Below are 8,824 nucleotides of genomic sequence, written 5' to 3'. Positions count from 1 at the left end.
TTTTTTGTTTTTTGTTTCGTTCTTTTGTTTTTAATTTTATGAGTAATGGACTTCCTCTACAAGTTTATTTTGTAAACTTAGAGTAATAAAGCATCCTCACCATTTGTTTTTTAACTTTTTCATTATAAAATTTTTCAAAGGCATGCAAAGGTAGAACAGGACAGTGAAACTCTGTGTACCCAGTTTCATCGTGACCAAGCTCACTTTCCTGGTCCTCCTGGTATTATTTTGGAGAGAACCCCGCACCTCACATCACTTGGTATAGAAATATTGCAATATGTAACCTCTAAAAGAGAAGCACTCTCTTTGGGGAAAAAAAAATAACCAAAATACAATATTATCCCTAAAAGCTAAATAATCATTTCTGAATAGCATCGAATGTTTGAAGGCTTTGAAGCAGGAGAATCATTATGTGACTTACTTTTAATAAACCATCCTGGCTTCCCTGTGTGTGCAGGGTGGACTCGAGGGCTGGCAGTGGAGGCAGGGAGTTAGGGGGCCATGGTAGAGATCCAGGCTGGACTTGGAGGCCAGACCAGGACAGTAGCAGAGGAAGGAATGGAGAAGAGTGCAGACGTCGGGTCTATTTGGGAGGTGGGTACACAAACTCGGTGGGGGATGGAATGTGGAGGATGAGAGAGGGAGATGCCAAGGGTTGCCCTCAGGATCTGACCAGAGCATGAGGGGGAGTGGAGGTGCCATTCACTGAGATGTGAATGCTGGGTAAGCAGTGGGTGGAGCCTGCCATCTCCTGCCCCTCCTCCATTATACCCCTGCTGGCTTGCAGCACATCCTGGGAGCAGCAGGCCTGGTATAAACGCTGTGCAGGCTGAGGCTTCAGACAAGGGAAGCAAAGAAGCCCTTCAGCTTTCCAGAAGGATGCGAACTGGTCTGTGGACAGCCAGGGGCTTCATTCTCACTCGAGGAGTGAGTTTTGTCCTCTCAAGTCCCCAGGATGCCTCCCCACCCTGGCCCTAAGCAGTCATCTCTGAAATATTTTCATGTCATGAGTATGAAAGGAGAGGGGTGGGTTTTTCAGACATGAAGGCAGTGACACTGCCAAGATGCCCCCAAACCGGCATAAATACTAGAGAAAACATAGAAGACATGGAAGACCATACTGGGATGCTGCAAGCCCATGCAACACCTTTGAGTGAATTCGAAGCAAATGTCTCCTTTGGCAGATGTAGCCCCCAGGCACATGATTTTGAAGGTGGACAGTTTCCCTGTGAAAATGAAGAAAAGGTGTTCCTCTGGGGGGGGGGGGTTGCAGCCCCTTGCCCAGCTGCCCTTGGGGAGTGGAAGCAACCAAAGCGATTGTTCACAGAGGCACTAGACTTCGTCCTTGCCTATAGTGGATTTTAATCTGGTTGGCGAGATGAAGAACATGTTGCAGTAATTTTATTATTTTAAACTTTGTCTTGGATTTATGTATATGTGCACTGGAAGGAGGGTCTTGGTCAGGAAGTGGGTGGATTCAGTAGATTGACATGGAACAGAAGTTAGGAAAGACTTACAGAAGTGGCCAGATTTGAACTGAGCATTTAGGGAAGAACAGGAGAGGGAAATCATCCCAGGTGAGGGTATTCCCACCGTTTCTTCAGTAGGATAAGGCGACACGAAGGTGTCATGAAAGTCAAGAGAATAGAACAATCCAGAAAGGCCATGGCGGTCAGCCACAGCCAGTGCCACTGAAAGGCCTAGAGAAGATCTTTCAGAAAAGTTTTTAAGGGCAGTGAGTCAAAAGCCAGACTTCAAGGGGTTAAGGAAAAGAGGTATATAAAGAAACAGAAGTAGAACCTGTTTTTCATGAATTCAAGGAATTTGGCAGAAACAACCAATTGAGAAATGAGATGATAGCTGAAAGAGGCAAAAGGGTCAAGTGAAGCTTTTTCAAGTTGGGAATACCTGCTTCTATTTAAAGGTGTTACGAAAAAAGTTAGTGAAAAAATAAAAGACTGAACATACGCTACAGGAACAAATACACAAAGGGGGGAGATCCCTTGGGACTTAGAAAGTTTCTCATCTCAGGAAGGACACCTGATTTGTAAGCCCAGAGAAATGAGAGGATGGCTCTGGGGACCAATGTGATAAGTGGCAGTTCTTCAGGAGTGCAACCCTAATTATTTAAATCAAATACAAAGCGAGAGTGAATTAAAGCAGCACATCTCCAAATGTAATGTGCACCCATGTCATCCAAGGATCTTGGTAAAATACAAATTCTGATTCAGTAGGTCTGGGGTAAGGCCTAGGGATCTACATTTCCAGCAAGTTCCCAGCTGATGCCCATGCTGCTGGTCTTCAGGTACAATATCCAACCCCTAGGAGTCTTAGAAAGTGGGAACAGAGAATGCAGGAAAAAAAAAGAAATTATCAAAAACTTAATCAAAGGAAAATTCCTTGAGGAGAATGAACATCTCCAGAAAGAATGGGCTCACTGAGTACAATGAATGGAAAAAGGCCAACAGAGACACATCCCAGTGAAATTTCAGAACAAGGGCAAAGAGAAGCTCTCACTAGAAATAGCTAACAGGTTGTCTGCAGAGCCATGAGAATAAAACTGGCATCATATGTTTCATCAGAAACGCGGGGACTCAAGGATCTACAATGTGCTCAGGGAAGGCTATACTGAACCTAGAATTTTATATACCCAGCCAAACTATCACTCCAATGAGCTGCTACTCTGCAGCACAACTTACTCAACAAGAACCTTACAGATTGTGTTTCTCCTATGTTCTTTCCCATGAGTCTACCGGCAGAATGGCAATCTGAAATTCACCAAAAGTAATGAAGTCCAGGTATACATATCTCATTTTCTGACTTTATCTAGAGGAAAGTCAAGAGTAGAATGAAAAAGAAAAAAAAAAAAACGAGGGACAGCCATTTAAGAAGGAGGGGGTAGGTCGTGTCTTCTGTGAGAGGCAAGGGGAGGCTGATGGCAGAGACTGGAAGTGTTGAACTAGAAGTTGAGGCAAGCTGGTGGGTGCTTGGTAGTGAAGAGCCCCGCCTGCTCCTGCACTGAGAAGCAAGAGTGGGAAGGACAGGTGATCTTGTTCTTTGGGATCAACTTGAGGGGAAATTCAGAGTTCAGTTAAGAAAGGGACGCAAACTCAAGCGGCAAAGAAATTGCTTTAGGGTAAAGGAAATGCATTCCCATTAGGGAAGGGAGTTCTACAGAATGCACTAAAAAACCAAGTTGTAGAGAGATTGATTTGCCCGGGACGAGGGGGGTGGTACAATGATATGTGGAATGAGACAGCAAGAACAGCATAGCCTTGGGGAAGGCAGTGAGGGTCACTCAGGGTGAAGGAAACAGGGGATTCCAGGGAACGCTTGAACTTTTTAAGTTTGTGAGAATCATGGGGACCTCTCCCTGAATAGTGTACAAGATAAAGGTAAAAGAAAAGGAAAAGAAATACAGCCTCAATGTCCCCAACAACATTTCCTGGTTGTGTTGGTGGGGAGTGGTTGCTAGGAGGGCTTAACTGGTCAAGGGCAGACCCAGTCAGGGAAAACTTCAGCCAAGGCCTTCTGTGTGCCGGGGTCTAGTGGGGGAGAGGGAGATGCTTGATGGGGCCAAGAGCCCAACCAGCAAAGACAGGTAAGGGGAGGAGGCAGTGTGGATCAAAGCTGAGGAAGGAGCAAGTTCAGAGAGGTCTGTTAAGGCAGACAGCACGGACCTCGAGTCTGCAGGGCATAGAGAGTGGTATCATCAACCCATGATGGTGTTTCTGTACCCATGACAAAGAATGTTTGTTGCCCGGCTCACTCCTTATATTGCATAAATTCCTGCTGGCTGTGATTTTTGGCCAGAGAGAAGTCAGGTGATGGGAAGCTAGGATCATCTCACATCTCTGGACTGCTGCCTTCATATAGCTTTGGGCAAACATAGAAGGGCAGGCCGATACTCATACCTGCAAGTTCATGGTCTGAACAGACCTGAACAGGGTGCACGATGTCAGCATCCCCAAGTCTAAGACATGCATGGGACTCCTTGCCTTCATTTTCTTCTAGAGCAAGAGTTAGCAAACTCTTTCTGGAAAGAGTCAGATAGCGAATATTTAAAATCTCTCCGATGCCACATCCCAGCTCTCTGCCACTCTCGCATTTTCCCTTCTGAAAAAAAAAATGCCTCTATCCTATCCCAAGCACGGGTAGACTTTGGTCTTAGAATGTAAATTGAATCACATTTTATTTGCAGGCTTTTCAGAAGTCTGTACTGTAAACTTTTATAGAGTCCTTTCAGAAACCAAGTAAGCGGGACTAACTGCACCATAGCTCACCTTAGAATATTAATTGCACAGGGGCTCCTGAGTAGCTCAGTAGGTTAAGCACTGGGCTCTTGATTATGGGTCAGGTCACGATCTCACGGTTTGTGGGTTCAAGCCCCGCGTTGGGCTCTGTACTGATAGTACGCAGCCTATTTGGGGTTCTCTCTCTCCCTCTCTCTCTGTCCTTCCTCTGCTTGCATGCTCGCGCTCTCTCTCTCTCTCGCTCTCTCTTTCTGACAATAAATAAACTTTAAAAAAGAATATTAAAAGGGGCACCTGGGTGGCTCCGTCGGTTAAGCGGCCGACTTCGGCTCAGGTCACGATCTCGCGGTCCGTGGGTTCGTGCCCCGCGTCGAGCTCTGTGCTGACAGCTCGGAGCCTGGAGCCTGTTTCAGATTCTGTGTCTCCCCCTCTCTGACCCTCCCCTGTTCATGCTCTGTCTCTCGGTCTCAAAAATAAATAAACATTAAAAAATGAATAAATAAATAAATAAATAAATAAATAAATAAATAAATAAATAAAAAAGAATATTAATTGCATAGAGAAGTACCCTCATGCTCAAAACTCATGCTACCTTCCAACTTACTTAGTTCTTGCAAAACCTTACTTCTTAGAAGTCAAATGAATCTATGTGTTTGTATCTGTTACAGATACTAGTCAAGGATTGGGTTAATCTTTGGGAGGTAGTGAATGTTTGCTGTAAATATAAACATCAGAAAATACACATTTAAGGTGTAAATGGCTTAATTTGCAAGGTCAGGGGAAGTAAAGACACAGTAATGAAATTGAAAGGCTGTCCACGCTTCATACACATTTTCCTGTTGTTTTGATCTCAATGAACATAGATCACCACTCGATCTCGTTTTGATAATCTTATATGCACAGAGCAAAACAAGCAAAGATCCCTGCCTTCAAGGTGCTTCCATTTGAGTGGGGAAAGATGGGTAATAAATAAACTAACACATACAATCAGTACTTCATCAGACAGGGTAAGTGTTAAAGAGAAACACATAGGACGCCAGGGAGAGAGAGAGAGAGAGAGAGAGAGAGAGTGTATGGATGTGCGTACATGGGTGTACATGTGGTTTGTGAATGGAGGAAGGGCATTGCCGGCCAGGGGATCAGCAGGGCTGTGTGGGGCATCGCTGTGAAACAACCAGCTGAGTGTGGCTGATGTGGACGGTGCCCAAAGGTATGAGCCCTTTTAATTGTGAGATCTTGCCTTCCATGGCTCTGAAAGGCAGATCCACCCTTTCCTCTTAAACTGAGCAGGTGAAGTAAACCCTGCCCAAGTTAAGAGTTCACCACTCTATGATTTTGAATGGCCCTAAATGATTCTAAATCTTTGTCCAATGTAGAGGTCGATGTCCTGCTCCCCCCCAGAGGGGGGCTTCTCCATGGTGTTTTTATTGTAGGCACAATAAAGACATGAGTTTCATTTCTGAAACTACCACAGAGTATGACTTTTGCCCCCAGCCAACTTCCTCCTTCCTGGACCGGCCGGCAGTGTGTATTTACAGCGCCCTCTCCTGGCTGGCATTAGCACCACGCTGCTCCACCAGATTTGGCCGCAGCTCAGGGTGACTGAAACTGGCCCAGTTATAAAACATGCCTGTGTTTCCTTGTGTGTTCCCTTTCTTCCCCAGCCTAGGCTACATTTAGCAACTTTATTGTTTAAAAATGCTGTCTCCTGTGGTCTGTTAACCTCTATTCTCTCCAGCTTGCATCTGGCTGCCTACCAGCAAGCCGCTGCGTGTTTCTGCGCCAGGATCGGTGGGTTTATGCCCCCATCCCTCTGTGCCCCCTTCCTCCTTTCCTGGAGAACTGGCGGGCGCAAGCAGGAAGGAACATGGCATTTGGAACCCCAGATCCCAGGGAGGTCAGGAGCTGAATGCAGGGTGGCTCTGACCTTGGTCCAGAGGAGCTGAAGTTGCAGACTGCCCCCCAGCCCAGCCCTGGGCGTGTCTTGTGTTCTTAGGCTCTTCCTCCCAGAGGAATAAAAGTAAATTATCACGGGAAATTGAGGATGGCGGGGGGAGCCTGGACTGGGGGCTACTGCTGGCTGAATCGTGTCTGAATTCACACGCTGAAGCCCTCTTCACCTGCCCCTCCAAGTGTGACAGTATTGGAGATGGGGTCCCTGGGAGTAACTGGGTTTAGATGAGGCCATAAGGGTGGTGCCTTTATGATGGGAGTAGGGTCCTCATAAGAAGGGAAGAGATAGCTCGGGTCTCTCTCTCTCTCTTTCTCTCTCACCATCTACCAGCCATCAAAGAGAGGCTTCACTGAGAGCCAAATAGGCCAGCACCTTGATCTTGGACTTCCCGGCCTCCAGAACCGCGAGGAATAAATTTCCGTTGTGCGAGCCCCCAGGACGCAGGGTTTTGGTATGGCAGCCCGAGCCGACTCAGAGGGGGACCCAGGGCCTCTCTCTTTTCCAATGGAGATTAATAAACCACTTCTATCCATTCAACTCCTTCCCTCTCTCCATCTTCAAAACAGAACAAAATGAAAAAAGAATGCCATTAATTATTTACCGGAAGCCGTGTTTCGAGGCAATTAGTAGCCTGCGTTCCCTTCAGGTACCACAGGGCCAGCACTGCTGAAAGTCCCCGCTCAGGGTGGGGGCAGGGGGGGGAGGTTGCTCCTGCCTAGGCCCTTCCTCAGCAACTCTGAGACTGGCCTGGCATGAGGTTCTGGGAAGGGTGAGGACCAGAGGGAGGCACGGGCATGGGACCTATTTGTGCCCTGAAACCCCATAATTTAAAGACCACTTCCCCACCAGACTCTCCTCTGGGCACTCGTTTTTTTTTTTTTTTTTAAGTTTCTTTACTTATTTTGAGAGAGAGAGAGAGAGAGAGCAGGGGAGGGGCAGAGAGACAGAATCCCAAGCAGGCTCCATGCTATCGGTACAGAGCCGGACATGGGGCTCGAACTCACGAACTGTGAAAGCATGACCTGAGCCAAAATCAAGAGTCAGATGCTCAACCAACGGACTGAGCCACCCAGGCACGCCTCCTCTGACCGCTCTTTCATTTTCTTCCAGGCAGAGCTGTGTCTGATGCTTTTCCCCTGTTCTTGGTGCCCACCCTTCCTGCAAAATAACCACAAGGATGGGCTTCTGGGCTGAGGGTGGCACCCAGTAAGCTTGGGAAGCGGGGAACAGAAGAGGAGGGGGGAGGGGGGAGGTGTGGGGAGAGGGCGGACACGGTGCCTCTCCCCTCCCCGGCATCACCGCTGCCTCCCTGGTCCCGGCTGGTGGAGGATGGGCCCCACCCTGCACTTGAACACGCTGTTCTAGTTGCCGTTACATTTGAGATGGAAAATAGGAAAAAAATATACAATAATCGTGTTGAAAAGCTGACTCTGTCCCTGCCCGCCCTTTGGTTTCTGTGCACAAGATGGGACACCGGGGGATGGTGGGGGTGAGGAGGGTCTTGGCCTTCTGTGATGTCAAAGGGCCAAAGAGCTGTGATGTCAGACACCATCTGACTGTCCTGGGTTTTGTCTCTTTGCTCTTGGCCAGCATGTGGTGCCACACCCTCCCACCAAGAGCTCCCTGGCAAAGGTCTGCCGTAATGTCCTCTCATTGGCTCTACGTGCGACAGGAGAGTCTAAGAAAGTGGTCCTGCTTGGGGTTCGGTGAAGGTTTTCTAAAGAGAGGTGACATTTGGGGCGCCTGGGTGGCTCAGTCGGTTGAGCGTCTGACTTCAGCCCAGGTCATGATCTCGTGGTCCGTGAGTTCAAGCCTCGCGTCAGGCTCTGTGCTGACAGCTCGGAGCCCGGAGCCTGTTTCAGATTCTGTGTCTCCCTCTCTCTGACCCTCCCCTGTTCATGCTCTGTCTCTCTCTGTCTCAAAAATAAATTTAAAAAAACATTAAAAAAAAAAAGGATAATCACTAAAAAAAAAAAAAAGAGAGAGAGGTGACGTTTTAACACACACCATCCACTTGAAAAGGGAGCCGGCAGAGCAACCCAGGCCTTCCCTTCTGTTTTGGAGTGAATTGTGTGACTTTTGCTGCCGTGCCCCCCCCACCCCCCGATTCACAGAGTGAAATGTATGCAGAGAGGCTTTTAACGATACAGAGCCTTCTACAGAGTGCTGGCCTTGGTGGTGGAGGGAGACGGGATATAAATGCAGTTTATATGTTATAAAGTGTCCCGAGTTTTCCAGGGGGAGCCGAGCACACAGACTCAGGTTGGAAGGGGCAGGACTGCAACCAGGGAAGCAGAGTGGGGCCTGGGAAAGCCGAGCAGCCCCTCGTGATGTGGCACCCACTGTAACTGCATGGTTTGCGACCTCTAATTACACCACTGGTGGCAAGAATGAGGTCATGGTGTCTTCAAGTGGCTTTCCCGGTAACGAGCCCTTCTCAAAGGGCAGCCTCCCTGCTTAGCCTCCTCCTGGGCCAGCAAAACTCCAGTAAGAAGCAAAATCAGATAGTTCCCTTCCTGTGTGTGTGTGTGGCTGAGGCCAGACGGAGCCCCTGAGTCCCCTCCCCATCCCCAGATGGCTGCAGACAGAGATTTGCTGGAGCAGCCGCCGAGAGGGT

Source organism: Prionailurus viverrinus, chromosome E1 (assembly GCF_022837055.1).
Source record: "Prionailurus viverrinus isolate Anna chromosome E1, UM_Priviv_1.0, whole genome shotgun sequence".
Classification (NCBI taxonomy): domain Eukaryota; kingdom Metazoa; phylum Chordata; class Mammalia; order Carnivora; family Felidae; genus Prionailurus; species Prionailurus viverrinus.
The sequence above is the reverse complement of the archived record's forward strand: the minus strand, read 5'-3'. Positions refer to the sequence as shown.